Here is a 15,320-nt window from a genome sequence, read left to right as displayed (position 1 = left end):
GGAGAACCGGGAGCTGGAGGTCGCCATCACCGCCAGGGACGAAGCTGTGGCGGCGGCTAGGGACAGGGCCCGCTTCGTCGCTGACGTGGCGGCGATCCAGGCGGCGGTCCAGGCGGAGGAGGACACGGCGGCGGCGGAGGAGGACACGGCGGCGGTCCAGGCGGCGGCAGAGGAGGAGGCCCGGGCGACGGCGGAGGCGGCGGCTACGAAGGTGGCCTTTGCGACGGTGACGGCCCTGTGGCAGGACGAGATGTCCGTTCGCCGCCGTGCGCGGCGCGCGGAGTGCAAGAAGCGCTCCGCTTCGACGACGGCGCCGGCCCATCCGGCGGCCAGTAGTAGGGCGCGCGACTGCGAGTAACCGAGGCCGGTGTAGGCCGCGCGACGGTGAGTAGGTACGGCCGTTGTAGTTTTAGGTTAACTCGACTAACCATCTATGTAAAGATGGTCCTTTTGGCCAATCAATAGTAATGAAAAAATATTTTGCTTATCTAGTCACTGCCGACCGGGCCCGGATGTACCCAACGCGGACATTTTCCGCGACCGCCGAAGCGTCCGCGGAGACGCAAACCCGGCGCATATTTGGGCCGAGGTTTGCGTCTCCGCTGAGCGGGCCGATCACTTTGCGTCGCCCCGCTGGAGCAGAGCCCAGACGCATTTCCGGTCACGGCGGACGAAAACGGTCGCTCAGCGACCATTTGCGTCGCGCCGCTGGAGATGCCCTGAACCCATAAAATTTCTGTACAATCCATATGTAAGAGCATCTCCACTCGTTTGGCCTCCCACGCCGAAATCCAGGGTTAATTTCGTCCGGATTGGACGAAAAAATGGCGTGGGGAGGGCCAGTTTCCCAGCTGCGATCCCAGGCGTAGCCGTTGATTTAATTTTGAAAAACGTAAACTTGACGAAATACGGCAAAAACGACTGAATTTAGACTAACTTTAATGATATTTACTATATAGAGGACGAAGTTCATACATAGAGGCCGAATTCGACTATATTTCGAATTCGGCTAGGGGAATACAACTCTAAATTTTAAAACACGGTGCTCTACATGCCCAAATGGCGGTAGAACACCGTGTAGTCGTCGCCGTCGCCGCCATCATCGTCGGAACCGTCGTCGTCAAACTGCGGCGGCGCGGCCTGGCTACTGCCCTGACCCGCGTCTCCCCACCGGCCACTGGTGCGAGGCGGGGACGGCGATGGCTTGTACCAGTCGTCGTCGGAGGCTTCGAGGTCGATGACGGGGACGGCGACGCCGGATGGAGGAGTCGCAGGCCGGCGGTAGCGAGCGACGTCCTCGAGGAGCCTCGCCTGCCGCTCCGCCTCGTCCTTCTCCCACTGCTCCCTCGACCAGGCGCAGGCCTGGTCGAGTGGCATGGAGTTCTCGGCGGGGACGAGGTCCTGGAGGGACCTCGCGATGACGGCCTCGAGGATGGCGGCGTCCTCGGCGCTTTCGGCCTCCTCCACCTTCACCTTCGCTGGCTTGCGCTTCCGCTCGCCGGAGGTGTCGGGTTCGCGCTTGGGGCGGCGCCGTTCTTGTGTCCTCGATGGCTCGCGGATGACGATCCCGCGCGCGCGGTTGCTCGGCGAGGAAGACGCCTCCTTTTTCACCGGCGCCAAGGATGGCGCCGACCTGGAGATCGACCTCGCCGTCGAACCGGACGACGAGGAACTGGCAGCCATGCGCCGTGGCTGCCAGCTTCCCCTGCGGCGGCTGGCCGATGCCCTCGACAGTGGGGGCATCGTCAGAATGGGGAAGTTGCCGCCCTCGATGTACTCGGGGACGGCCTCGAGCGTCCGACCCGGCACGCTCCACCACCGCTTGCGTCCGGCGGCGTTGTTGCACGGAGGCGGAGGAGGCGGGCCGTCGTAGGAGGCGAGCTCCTGCTCCCACCGGCGAAGGAAGAAGGAGTTCCACGCCGTCAGGTTGTCGGGGTGGTAGCGCGGCAAGGCGCGCGGTCCTGGTCCGACAGCGTTAGTCGGACCTCCTCGATGGCGGCTTCGAGGTAGCGTCCCTGCGGTGGCGGCGGGATTGGCACGCCGCCCGCACTAAGCCGCCACCCGCCGCCGGGAGGCCTCGTGTCCGGTGGGCAGGGGTACCCCGCCTGGTGGAGGAGGTGCCCCTCCCACGCGTGGAGCGACCGGCGAGGGAAGCCGTTGTTGGCCGCGCCGTCTTCGTCGTTGTAGGCCATGGATCTCGTCGAGGTCGAGGGAAGGAAGAGGAAGAGGAAGAGGAAGACTGGTGCGACGCGTCGCGGCGAGCGGGGTATTTAGGCGAGGCAGGAGCCGGCGATTTATTGCCGCGTGGATGCTACGCGTCCGCGGCGAGCTGACCGGCGGTAGCCTTTACTCTGCGTGGAAGACGATGCGTCTGTCGCTGACCGGCCGGGTCCATCTCTCGCGCGGAAGCCGAAGCAGAAGCGCGGGAGAAAAATCTCGGTGTTTCGCGCGCTTTCGCTTCGTCCGGAGTCCCCGAGCGCGCCTCGGGGGACCGGGGATGGCGTGGGCTCGCCGGATGTATTTTTGCCCAAATCCGGAGGAAAACGAGGAATCGGGGGCGCGACTGGGCCGAAATTCGCCGTCCGGATGACAGCGCTCGGGGGTCAAGTCGGGGAGACGAGTGGGGATGCTCTAAGACCCGAGAGCATCAGCATTCACAAGGCTAAAACTTAGGGCATCTTCAACAGGTGACATATTTTAGATGCTTAAATTTTCCACGCGCATATGTTTGCGTCGCCTCGCGGAAGTTAAAATGGTCATTTTATCCGCGTGCCAGTTTGTGCTGGGGTGACTCCAGCGAGCGGACGCATTTGGACCACATACATAAATTTGGATGTAAAAACAGCAAAATAAACAGGTTCAAAGTAGTCTCAATTATTACATCCAAGTTTTTGAAAAGTCTATATGAAAATAAGGTGATATTGAGCACTACACAATGTCTTCATGGCCAAACAATACCCATTGATACTCAATCAGATCCGTCTGTAGGCATTTGGATATGTTCTCGTCAGTAAATTCAATATTCAATGCAAATACTGTGCCCCATGGATTGGCGCAACCAGCTCACCTTGGAAATCTCATTGATGCTCATTGCGGCCATCAAGACGCTCGTTCTCAACGATCATGTTGTGCATGATCCCGCAACATGTCATCACCTCATGCATGGTCTTCAGCGACCATGTTCTTGCCGGGTGACGAACATGCAATTGCCCACCGAGTTTGGAGCACAACAAATCATCGCTCTACATCTTTCTTGCAAGTCTCTTCCATCTTGGCAAACCTCCTCATTTTTTCTATATTTAGATTATGGACAGTCTTCACCAATGTGGTATGACTTGTCATATTCATTTCCATTGATCTTGTAGCTCACCTGAGGAGCTTTGCCTTGCATAAGCCTGTTGAAAACCGGTGATCAGTGCAAATTGATGTCATTGTTGAAACCGGCCATGCCAAAGAATGAGTGCCAAATTTATAAATCTTGAGATATCACTGCTTCAAGAACGATAGTACATCCTTTCGCATGGCCGTTGTACTGACCCTGCCATCCAAATGGACAGTCCTTCCATTCCCAATGCATGCAATCTATGCTCCCAATCATGCCTGGGAACCCTCTAGACTCGCTGATAGACAACAGCCGTCTTGTATCCTCAAATGTCGGTTCCCTACATAATATTCTCCGAACATGGCAATCACGGCTCGGCAAAACCAGTGCATGGACTCAAGGCAGGTGGTCTCACCCATTCGAAGATACTCATCAAATATATCAGCAGCCATTCCGTACGATAGCATGTGAATAGCTGGAGAACATTTTTGGTAGGAAGTGAAGCCTAGCGCACCGGTTGCATTGGGCCTGCATTGGAAGTACGGGTCGTAGTCTCTGACGCCTCGTAGAATGACCATGAATAGGTCCCTTGACATCTTGTACAGCCGCCTGAACATTTTTTCTGTGAACACTGGAGCGGTGCGGTCGAAGTAGTTCTTGTGGAGCCGGAGGTGCCCTTCCACTCTATTGCGCGACATCTTTTTTGAGTGGCCATTCATAGAGCCTCGGTGCATCCTCATCTGGCTGGCATTGTGCTGGATGGAGGCCGCAGCATAAGCCATGTTCTGCGTCTATCGGACTCGTCGTCGAAAGAGGAGTTAATGACTCAACGCGGAACTTGTCGAGCATATTTTACATGTCCATCTCCGTGGGTAGCAACTGCGGATCAATGATCGCCCAAAAAATGAGTAAGGGTCTGTTTGTTTGGGCTGCAGCTGTTGAAAAGCAGCAGTGAAAAAGCAGCTGTGGAAAAGCAGCTATAGGAAGCAGCTGGTGGAATCTTAGATTTGATGTTTGGTAAGGATGCTTTTGATGGCTGTAGCTGTTGGTTTTAGATTTGAAATGTCTGAAATGCCCTTAAACCATTTTGCGCATAGTTTAATTCAAAATAAACCATTTTAAACCACTTTGCGCATAGTTTAATTCAAATTAAACCTTTTTAAACCATTTTACGCATAGTTTAATTCAAAATAAACCATTTTATATGAAACATAAAACATGACATATATTCAAAGATAATAATTATTACTTACAAAAAAGAATTACAGAAAAGGATTATATAAAAGAATTATAGAAAAGAATTACAGAAAAGGATAACAGAAAAGGATAAAAGAAATATGACATCATCCTGACATCACCATAGCCATTGCTCCCAGGTCGAGCACCGATCCGGCGAAGGAGGGCATGAGGGGACGCGGGACTGGTCGCGTTCGACGCGGTCGAGCGCGGCGAACCAGATGGAGGTGGCGTCGCTGCCAAATGGTCGCCGGCAGCGACGCCATGGACGCCGACAGCGGCAGCCGGAGTAGGTCCTCGTCGAGAGGGAGCTCCGAGACGCGCGGCTCGACGGGGATGGCTTCGGCAGTACCAGGTGGGCGCCTCGGAGCTCCAGGAACCGAAGGCGAAGACCGAAACGCGTCGACGGAGGAGATCGAGCGGAGGAGGCGCATGGCCGGAGGTGAAGAAGACGAAGACCGTGTGATCGATTCCTTCCAGGATTCGAACGAGACCGACGAGGCGGAGCTCAAGGACCTCTGAACGGAGCACGGGGAGGCGTGGAACGGCGGCGTTCGTCGGCGGCCGAAGGCTAGGGTTTCAGAGTTTGGGGAACAGAGGAAGGAAGAGCTCGCGGGAGTGAGGGAGAGGGTGCGAGGCTGTTATCACCGGAATTTGACCAAGTCAGAGGTGGGCCGCGATCGAAGATGGATGTGAAGAAATATATGGAGAATTATATGAATCGGCCTGTTGGGCTTAATTGCCCGTGTATCTGTAACATATTAGATCTGTTTTAGTTTAGAGATAGAATCTTAGTCGTGCACGGTTTAGTGCATGCCCACATTAGAAAGTCCGTTGGACTATAAATATGTATCTAGGGTTTATGGAATAAACAACAACTCACGTTCAACCCCAAAACAAACCAATCTCGGCGCATCGCCAACTCCTTCGTCTCGAGGGTTTCTATCGGGTAAGCGACATGTCGCCTAGATCGCATCTTGCGATCTAGGCAGCACAAGCCTCACGTTGTTCATGCGTTGCTCGTATCGAAGCGTTTTTGATGGCGAGCAACGTAGTTATCATTAGATGTGTTAGGGTTAGCATTGTTCTTCGTTTAAGCATGCTTACGTAGTGCAACCCTTGCATATCTAGCCGCCCTCACGCCTATCTCGGGTGTGGGGGCGGCACCCCGCTGATCATTATCTAGTAGATCCGATCCGTTACGATTGCTCCTTGTTCTACAAGGATTAGTTTAATATCCGCAATAGTTAGGCCTTACAAAGGGGGGAGGATCCGATGGCACGTAGGGTGGCGTTCGCAAGTCCTAAACGGGATGTTCCTAGGATCAACTTCATGTTGGTTTTTGGCCTTGTTTAGGATCGGCTTACGAGCACCGTGCGTGGCCGCAAGGCCCAACCTGGAGTAGGATGATCCGATTATGCGGTGAAAACCCTAAATCGTCGTAGATCTCATTAGCTTTATCTTGATCAAGCAGGACCACCAAGTATTCGTGCACCCCGTACGGATCATGGGTGGATCGGCTCTTTGAGCCGATTCACGGAGATAACCCGAGAGCCGATCGAGGCTCGTATTTAACGTTTACATGTATGCCCTGCAGGAAACTAAGCGAGGCAACCTCATCACCTTCCCGACCGGGTATAGGTCGGGTGGCACGCCCTTGCACTTCGCAACGCCGCGTGTGACCGAGAGAGCATTGCGGGCCGTTGCTCGGAGGGGTCTCGGCCAGCCGCGGCTCTAGGCTCTTCCCGGCTCTACGGTGTTGACAAGGCCGGCCGCCCGCCGGTGGGTTTTGGCGGTCAACACATTCGCGGCACGCCGGTGGGACATATCGTCTACATCAACCACATCGCCATCTACATCCGAGATGGCGGACGGCACGCCGGTCACCTACGGGGATCTGCCTCGACGACCTCAAGAAGAAATACAACGAGATCAAGGCTACCCTCGAAGCCGACCTCATCGGCTCTTTTCGAGAGAACCCGTTCGGTGGCATCGGATGGAAGGGGTTCTCACCGTAAGGTGCACTCGATGGGATAGACCTCTCTACCCCGTCGGAGGAACGCACCGAGGGTCCGCGGCAGGAGATCAACTACACGGTGGCTCACTCGCTACACCGCCACTCTGAGAACTTGGTCAACGTGCTGGAGCGTGTCGCTCTGCGCGTGATCCAGGAGATCATGAGCCACCAGTACTCGCCGTCAGGACCAGCTCTTGGGACTCATCAAGGAGAGTTGCCATTCCAGTCCTGTCCACCGCTGCCGTTTGCGTTGGCAGCAACGGCTGATGCACCAAACAAACAAGCAGAGGAAAGCCGATGGCGAGACTTCGGCTGATGCGAACGCATTACTCGTCCTCCCGACGGAGCCTAATGCTCCAGACTTACACGAGGGGAACTACGATACCTTCATGGGAGGGCTTGGATCCGGCGAGCCGGCTAAGGTTATGTGCACCGCATGGTTTGCCTGGGTCCAGCGGCGATCTAACGAACAGCGACCACGTCGGCTACACGAGTCCCAACGGGGCTGACTTGCGAATACAGCACCTTGGCGTAACACAAAGCCGATATCTGTAGTTACCAGACAGATTCGGCTCGAGGGAGGCATATGGTCACCACACCAGACAGATGGTAAATGATAGCCGGTGGAAAATCGGCCAGTTAAAAAAAAAAAACAAGCAAAACGTTGCAAACGTAGCGATTAACACATCAAGGGCCTACTGAGGAGCAAAATCATTTGTCTATGGAAGCCCTACTGAAGAAACACACCGAGGGCGATGATGGCATCAACACGGATGCGTTCCGCCTCAGCGATCTCAGCCTCGTCATCTGCGTCTTTGCCCGTCACCAGCTGATTGCTCAGGGAACGGATTTCAGCCAGATCGGTCTTCGGATCGGCCGTGAGACCTTTTGCTTCTTCTTCGGAGCGGGCAACAAGGGCCTCCTTGTCTTGGATGAGCTGTTTGGTCACCCTTACCCTCTCTTCAAGGTCCTCCAACTCCTTGTGCAAGGTCTCGAGTTCGGTACGGGTGGCGAAGTATCCGTCTTGGCGTCCAGAGCAGCCTTCTTCTCATTGAGCCGTCGGCACTTCTCGGCAATGTCGGCTCTCAGCGGAAGTTGGGAGTGCCGAAGAGTAATCCTTTGGCGAGCTGATTGCACCCGTGACTTGAAGACCGACAGGGTGACGGCGGGCCAAAGCTTCACTTGCAGGGTCATAGGGAGATGAGAATGGATATCCTCGAGGATGCCTTTGACTTCTTCGGAATTCTCAATCAGAGCCTCAATAGAGGTAGAGAGCAAGTCCTTGAGGCGCTGGAGCTGGCCACGGACCGTGTTGATATCCGGCTCCCCACTTACCTTGGAAGGGATGGGATCGATGGATGCTGGGTCGAACGTAAGCAAGCTCGAGAGGTCACAACCCTGATAAAGCAGACACAGTGAGTTTAGCAGGTAACGAGGAACTGATGGAGCCAAAGGGGAGAGACGTACCTCTCCCAAGGGGGAAGGAGCAGCCGACGCAGTAACAATCGGCTTTTCTGGGGACTCGGTTGGATCAACCACTCGTACAGCCGCTGGCGTCGGGGCAGCCAGATCCAGGGTAGCGGACGGCCTCTGTACCTCCTCAACATCCCCGCTAGAAGTTTCGACGGCCTACAAGAGGAAGTGATTAGCCGATCCAAGTGATAACGGGACAACACGAAAGCATGACCACGGAGATAATTACATTTGAGACTTCCTGGCTTGATGGAGAGGTTGGTGGGTTCTTGCGAGCCCTCTTGACACAGCGGTGCTTCGTACGTAACCCCGATGCTGGTCGGGGCCCGAGGAGTAGGGGTTCCGGTGATCGACCTTTTCTTGGAAGCCGGCGGCGGCGAAGCCGTCTGACTCCGGGTGGTGGACCTCTCGGAATCACCTGAGCTCGATTCTCCCTGGCTGGTTTCTTCGGCTCCACTGGAGGATCCATCAGTGGAGGCCTGTAGGAAAGGATGCAAATGCGTCACGAACAAATTCTTTGGAAAAAAATGGACAAGCGCACTACGGGTCTAAACCAACTTACACGCAAGCTTTCCGGGCCGGAGCTTTACGCTTCGGGGTTTTCCCGGCCGCTACCTTCCTCACCGCCGTCCTCGCTCGAGTCGAGGCTCGGGGGCAACGGGCCCCGAAGACGCTTTACTCTTGGAAGCCGATTTCGGTGAAATCGGCTGACTCTGCATTATAACTTTCTTCAGGGGAGGCGAGCTCTGGCAGAAGAGAACCACTGGTGCCGGAGGAAGAAAGACGAAAGGGGAGCCGTCGGCTTGTGTAGGGGCGGGGCCATCTTGTTGCTGCCAAGAGAAGAGAGTCAGTTCACGGGCAATCACCATAAGGCAGTTACAAGAAATACTTAAGTGACGGTACCTGGTCGGCAGGGGGATTATATTCGGCGTCAAGCTCCTTCAGCTGCGGTCCTAGTGCCCTCCTGAAGACATGGGTCTTCCACATGGACCACCAACTTTCAAAGCCGTCGGTGGTGAAGGAGAAACGGAGGTCGTGGGGGATTGGTATGGCCAAAGCGTCAAAGAAGGTATAACACCTTTGGGCGGTGAGGATGTCGGGCGGTTCAGCTCTACCTGGCGTCGGGTGGTGTAGGAAGAAGTGTGGGGGCACCTGCCCGAGACCAAGCCGCTGAGCCGCTACTACTCGGTTGATAACACTCATAACCGGGCTTGATGATCCGGTTCGAGGTGCTCATGCCAACAGGGAGAAAGCAAGGACGAATCATGAGGGAGTACAAGTGCTTGTGTCGCGGCGTCATCGGCAAGGTCGTCCAATCGGAAAGAGACGGGGTTTTCAAAATTCACCGATTCGAGTATAAGGGTGGAACGAGGGGTTGTCTAAACCCCGGAAGAAAATCTTAAACCACCCTGTCTGCTTCCTTGGGGATCAATCCGCTGCCGGGAGACCATACGGGGCTTGGCCGTAGGCCGGTGCATCGAATTTCTTTGCCGTTTTCATCCGGAAAGGTGCGATTGGTCGGCGATGGGAAGTACGGGATTTGGCTTTGGAAGTATAGTTGGGCCCACGGTTGGATGAACCACCGGGGCCGCCGGTTTTAAGCTGTCTTGCGAGTGAACAGGTTTGACGGACATCGGTTGAAGGGATCGATAAATCTCTCCAAGGAATAGCTTGCCCGGACCAAGTTGGGTGCCTTTAGCGAGTTCATAGGCCGGGGAGAGGTAATTCTTGGTAGGAGCAAGTGACGGACCACGGAATATGAAGTGCTCCAACCGTAAATTCAAGAAGGCCGTGTGCTCCTCTCTCGTCACCGGGCCTTTGGTTTTCATATAACGATTAAGATAGGCACCCCAGTCTGGTACACTCTTTTTTGGAGGAGAGAGTAAAGGGGACCTTTGGCGGCTTGAATGCGAAGGGGCCGGGAGATGCAATGTCTAGCCCTGTGATCATGGCCACATCCAGCGGGGTCGGAGTCATAGGACCATGACCAAACATGAAACGATTCGGTGCGTCGGACCGAAGTAGCCGATGGTTTTCAAGATGTTCTCATTCTTCTCAAGAGGAGACAACGATAATGACAGGGCATCGGCTATTCCTATGGTTTCCCAAGTGGCATAGTGAGACTTTGATACCCTACTCGTACCATGCCACCCAACCTTCGGGGGATTGGGCCGGGCTCGCGGGCGGTCGGCCCGGAAGTCGGATCTAGGTTTTGGCTCACAAAGGGGATTCCGTTAGCTTCGCATGAGATTAACGGGGCGGGGCTCTCGGAAGAACGAGGGCCGAGGCACATCGAATTTGCGAGGGAAGGATGTGGCGAGAAGAATGTCCGAAACCTAAATTAATGGCGGAGCGAGGTATTAATTCAAGTGTTTGCATTAATCCCGTGTCAAAACCAAACGGCAAGAGGAGGTTGAGGATTACCTTCGATCCGGAGACCGTGGTGTCGGTGTTAGGCTGATTCCGCCATGGGATGCGTTGAAGAGATTGGAAGGCTGCGCGGTCGAGATCTGTGAAGGGGGTGGTGGATTGGAACTGCTCAGGCGGCGATTTGGGGATCTGACTCTGTCTTTGCAGATAGAGGTCGCGAGTTACCGTTTGGGAGGATGGCTAGCTCAACGTTACCCGGTATGTTTATGAGAGAGACTGATGCGGCGCCATCGGTTTCCTTTTTTAAAAGAAAAAAGATCGTTTGATTTCGACTATCGGCAGAACAGTTGGCTGGGAACGCTTCTTCAGTATTAAAAGAGGGTTTTTTAATAAAGAGCCGATTGCTCAAGGAGAGCCGATTGTTTGCATACCACTGATGCCATGTTACTAATCTTCGCTGCCTTCATTATCGGCATCATGGTTCCTCACTGCAAAATATGAAGAGACAAGAGGTACTGCAACGGTGATGCCACGACATGACCCGATGAGAGAAGAGCATGATGATTTTGGAAATGATATTTCCAAAACCAGGGGGGCATGTGTTATCACCGGAATTTGACCAAGTCAGAGGTGGGCCGCGATCGAAGATGGATGTGAAGAAATATATGGAGAATTATATGAATCGGCCTGTTGGGCTTAATTGCCCGTGTATCTGTAACATATTAGATCTGTTTTAGTTTAGAGATAGAATCTTAGTCGTGCACGGTTTAGTGCATGCCCACATTAGAAAGTCCGCTGGACTATAAATATGTATCTAGGGTTTATGGAATAAACAACAACTCACGTTCAACCCCAAAAACAAACCAATCTCGGCGCATCGCCAACTCCTTCGTCTCGAGGGTTTCTATCGGGTAAGCGACATGTCGCCTAGATCGCATCTTGCGATCTAGGCAGCACAAGCCCCACGTTGTTCATGCGTTGCTCGTATCGAAGCGTTTTTGATGGCGAGCAACGTAGTTATCATTAGATGTGTTAGGGTTAGCATTGTTCTTCGTTTAAGCATGCTTACGTAGTGCAACCCTTGCATATCTAGCCGCCCTCACGCCTATCTCGGGTGTGGGGCGGCACCCGCTTGATCATTATCTAGTAGATCCGATCCGTTACGATTGCTCCTTGTTCTACAAGGATTAGTTTAATATCCGCAATAGTTAGGCCTTACAAAGGGGGAGGATCCGGTGGCACGTAGGGTGGCGTTCGCAAGTCCTAAACGGGATGTTCCTAGGATCAACTTCATGTTGGTTTTTTGGCCTTGTTTAGGATCGGCTTACGAGCACCGTGCGTGGCCGCAAGGCCCAACCTGGAGTAGGATGATCCGATTATGCGGTGAAAACCCTAAATCGTCGTAGATCTCATTAGCTTTATCTTGATCAAGCAGGACCACCAAGTATTCGTGCACCCCGTACGGATCATGGGTGGATCGGCTCTTTGAGCCGATTCACGGGATAACCCGAGAGCCGATCGAGGCTCGTATTTAACGTTTACATGTATGCCTCGCAGGAAACTAAGCGAGGCAACCTCATCACCTTCCCGACCGGGTATAGGTCGGGTGGCACGCCCTGCACTTCGCAACGCCGCGTGTGACCAGAAGAGCATTGCGGGCCGTTGCTCGGAGGGGTCTCAGCCAGCCGCAGCTCTAGGCTCTTCCCGGCTCTACAGTGTTGACAAGGCCGCTGCCCGCCGGTGGGTTTTGGCAGTCAACAGAGGCTGAGGTCTCCGGCGGGGAAGGTCGGCGTTCGGGGAAGAGGCCACCACCGCGGCGGCGCTCGCGACCGTCTCGCGGGGACTCGCGGGAGTGAGGGAGAAGATGAGGGAGAGGGTGCGACCGTTTCGGTGGCAGTTTTCTTGTAATTCCTCGAATGTGACGAGGGTTCTTTGGTCCTCCGTATTTCGGGACGCGCGGGAAGCGGGCAAAAGCGCCTCCTGGGCTTCTTCCGCGCTGCGACACTCGGTAGTTCATTTTCCAGCCCTGCTTCTCGCCAGCGCTGTTGAAAATTTGGTCGTTTGTTTGCGCCGCTGCTTTTGACCCCAAAAGCTGAAGTTGCAGCGGACAAAAAGCGCAAACAAACAGGGCCTAAGAAACCTACCGGCGCAATTGACCGAACAGGTCCTGGACAGCGAGGCTAGCCAAATTCTCTCCACCATGCCCCCACCCTCCGAGCTCTCCACCTCGATGAGGAGCTCCGCCGACGATTAGGTAAGCGGTGCCATCTACCCTGATAGTTGCTTAGTTCTTGAAGCTTAGTTTTTTTTTTGCGAGAGAAAAAGGAGATTATATTGAAACTACCTTCAATAGAGAAAGATTGAGAAACTGAAGAAAATTGCACAAAGCTCCCCAGCAGTCCAGCACCGACTAGTCCACCGAATATCCCAAAACCTGGAGGTCGTTGTTACATGGACCCGTCTCTTGTTAAATTTCTGCACAATTCATTTTCCAAGCGAAGCCCTTGGCACCGGGAGGCGGTGAAGCCGCCAGCGACCCACCACGCCGCCACTGCTACCAACCTCGCCAATTTTCAAGTGCTGTTATCTAGCTGGTCAACTCTGTCACAGGGCGACCCAAGATTAGAGTAATGAAGGCGAGCAGCACGGAGAGATTCCGAGCTGCGTTATCTTACTGAACCGTACGAGGGAGAGCTGACAAAATTAGCGTGGGACAGTGGACCAGGGGAGTGAAAAGGCAGGGCTTAATTTTCAAAGGACAGCTGCTGCCCGCCTTTCCCCCTGGTCATGGTCCTCTACTCCTCCCCTTCCTCCTCGAGTGGTTGGTCACTTTGCTTGTTTTGTTGGACCATGGCCATGCTCAAATGCGATGAATTGCTTGCATTGCATAGCTTTTATTGCTTTCTTGGTACAAAAACCCTGTTGACGTGGTGAAACAAGCTGGGCTATTTGCAGCACCAAGTTTAAGTTGTTGCAAGGATTAGTTGCCCCCTCCCTCTAAAACCCTGTAGTTCAAAATTAGCAGTTCCAGACTAACGTTGCAATTATTGTTATCAATTTAATTTTTTTGCTGAATTATGGTTGCAAAAGTCAAATTATTATATCTTGGAATCTATGCCAATATAATTGAAGTTAGTTTATCTAAGTAAAAACGTCTTCATGTTTGACTCGAATTATAAGAAAATTTGTGAATATCTATAACATCAAATATATATATATATATAATATTTAAGTATATTGTATAATGAATCTAATAGGACTATCTTGTTGTGGTAGATATTAATGTATTTTTCGACAAACTCGGTCAAACTTAAGATAGTTTGGTTTAGGATAAACCTAAACATTTAACTGTTTTGAAACAGAGGGAATATTACATAAATTATCTTGTCAATGCCCAAAACAGCCTTGTTCTTTGAAATGGAGAGAGTAGCTTGGCTTTGAAAACACTCGGTGAAGTTGGTAATCCAAATACTGACAAATGGATGTGACGACATTTCTTGAGGGCATCTAACACTGACAAGTTGATACAAAGACAATCTCCCAAAAATTCAAAGAGGCAGTAAGAAGGTGTAGATGGCAAGGGTAATAATGTTTACATACTCTAAACAAAACAACAGCAAAGTGGCTCTCGAGCTCACGTGCTCTCGTGGCGAACAAAAAAAAGATCTTTTTGCAAGAGAGCATATAGCCTAGCTTTATAAACAAAACCCCAATGAGACCAAAGATACATAATTATGATGGGCTTACCAGCTTCGTGAATGACAAATTGATCTATATTTTTATAAAGTAATACCCCAATAAGAGTAATATTAATTATATTCTATCTCAACATGCATCGATCAAATCGTGATTTTCAGTTGTATATGTCCCTTTATAGATATTGTCTATCGTCGTCATATTGTAGTCGAGCAGCGTAGCTACGTTGCCAAGCAGCGTAGCTACGTTGCTTTGAAAACACTCAGTGAAGTTGACAATCCAAATACTGACAAACGGCTGTGATGACATTTCTTGAGGGCAACTAACACTGACAAACTGATACAAAGACAACCTCCCAAAAATTCGAAGAGGCTGATAATATTGTGTAGATGTCAAGGGTAATAATGCTTACATACTCCAAAGAAAACAGGGGCAAAGTAGCTCACGTGCTCTCGCAGTTAACAAAAAGTTAACATATAGCCCATGTTTATAAACAAAACCCTAATGAGACCAACACCACATAATTATGATGGGCTTACCAGCTTTGCAATTGACAAATTGATCTATACTTTCTATAAAGCAATACCCCAATAAGAGTAGTATTAATGATATTCTATCTCAACATGCATCGATCAGATCGTGATTTTCAGCTGTATATATCCCTTTATAGCTATTGTTTATAGTCTTCATATTGTAGTCCAATGGTGTAGCTACGTTGCCACCAGGGCCCCCCTCCCCCTAGTCCATTGAAAATCTCCGAAAAATATCGTAAGGGCTTGTTCCCCCGCCCCCACCCCCAGTTTATAGTCCCTACATGCTCGGTAAGAATATCATGTGGCCAAATCCAATATTCACAAAATCGATGTCATTGAATATTTCATTTGCAATATCATTCCAATTCTCATTATACATCTACATAGCCTCACCTAATAATAGATTTGTTGTTTGATTTACAAAGATATCACCGAGGATTTCAGCAGCAATGCGGAGGATATTCTTTGTAATCACAAAAGAGAAACACCCCAAAGCATGCTTGGGGACCAGAAAAACAACCTCGAGATGCCAGGACGGAAGTTTTCATGCCCCCGCTTTAAACGCCGCCACTTTCACTCGCAGCGTGAGGATGAGCCGCTCCTAGTCCTTGTTTGTGCTTAATGATATCAAAGATGCAAGTATACAATGTACCTATAAAAAACCGACATCCCA

Source organism: Lolium rigidum, chromosome 6 (genome assembly GCF_022539505.1).
Source record: "Lolium rigidum isolate FL_2022 chromosome 6, APGP_CSIRO_Lrig_0.1, whole genome shotgun sequence".
NCBI lineage: Eukaryota > Viridiplantae > Streptophyta > Magnoliopsida > Poales > Poaceae > Lolium > Lolium rigidum.
The sequence above is the reverse complement of the archived record's forward strand: the minus strand, read 5'-3'. Positions refer to the sequence as shown.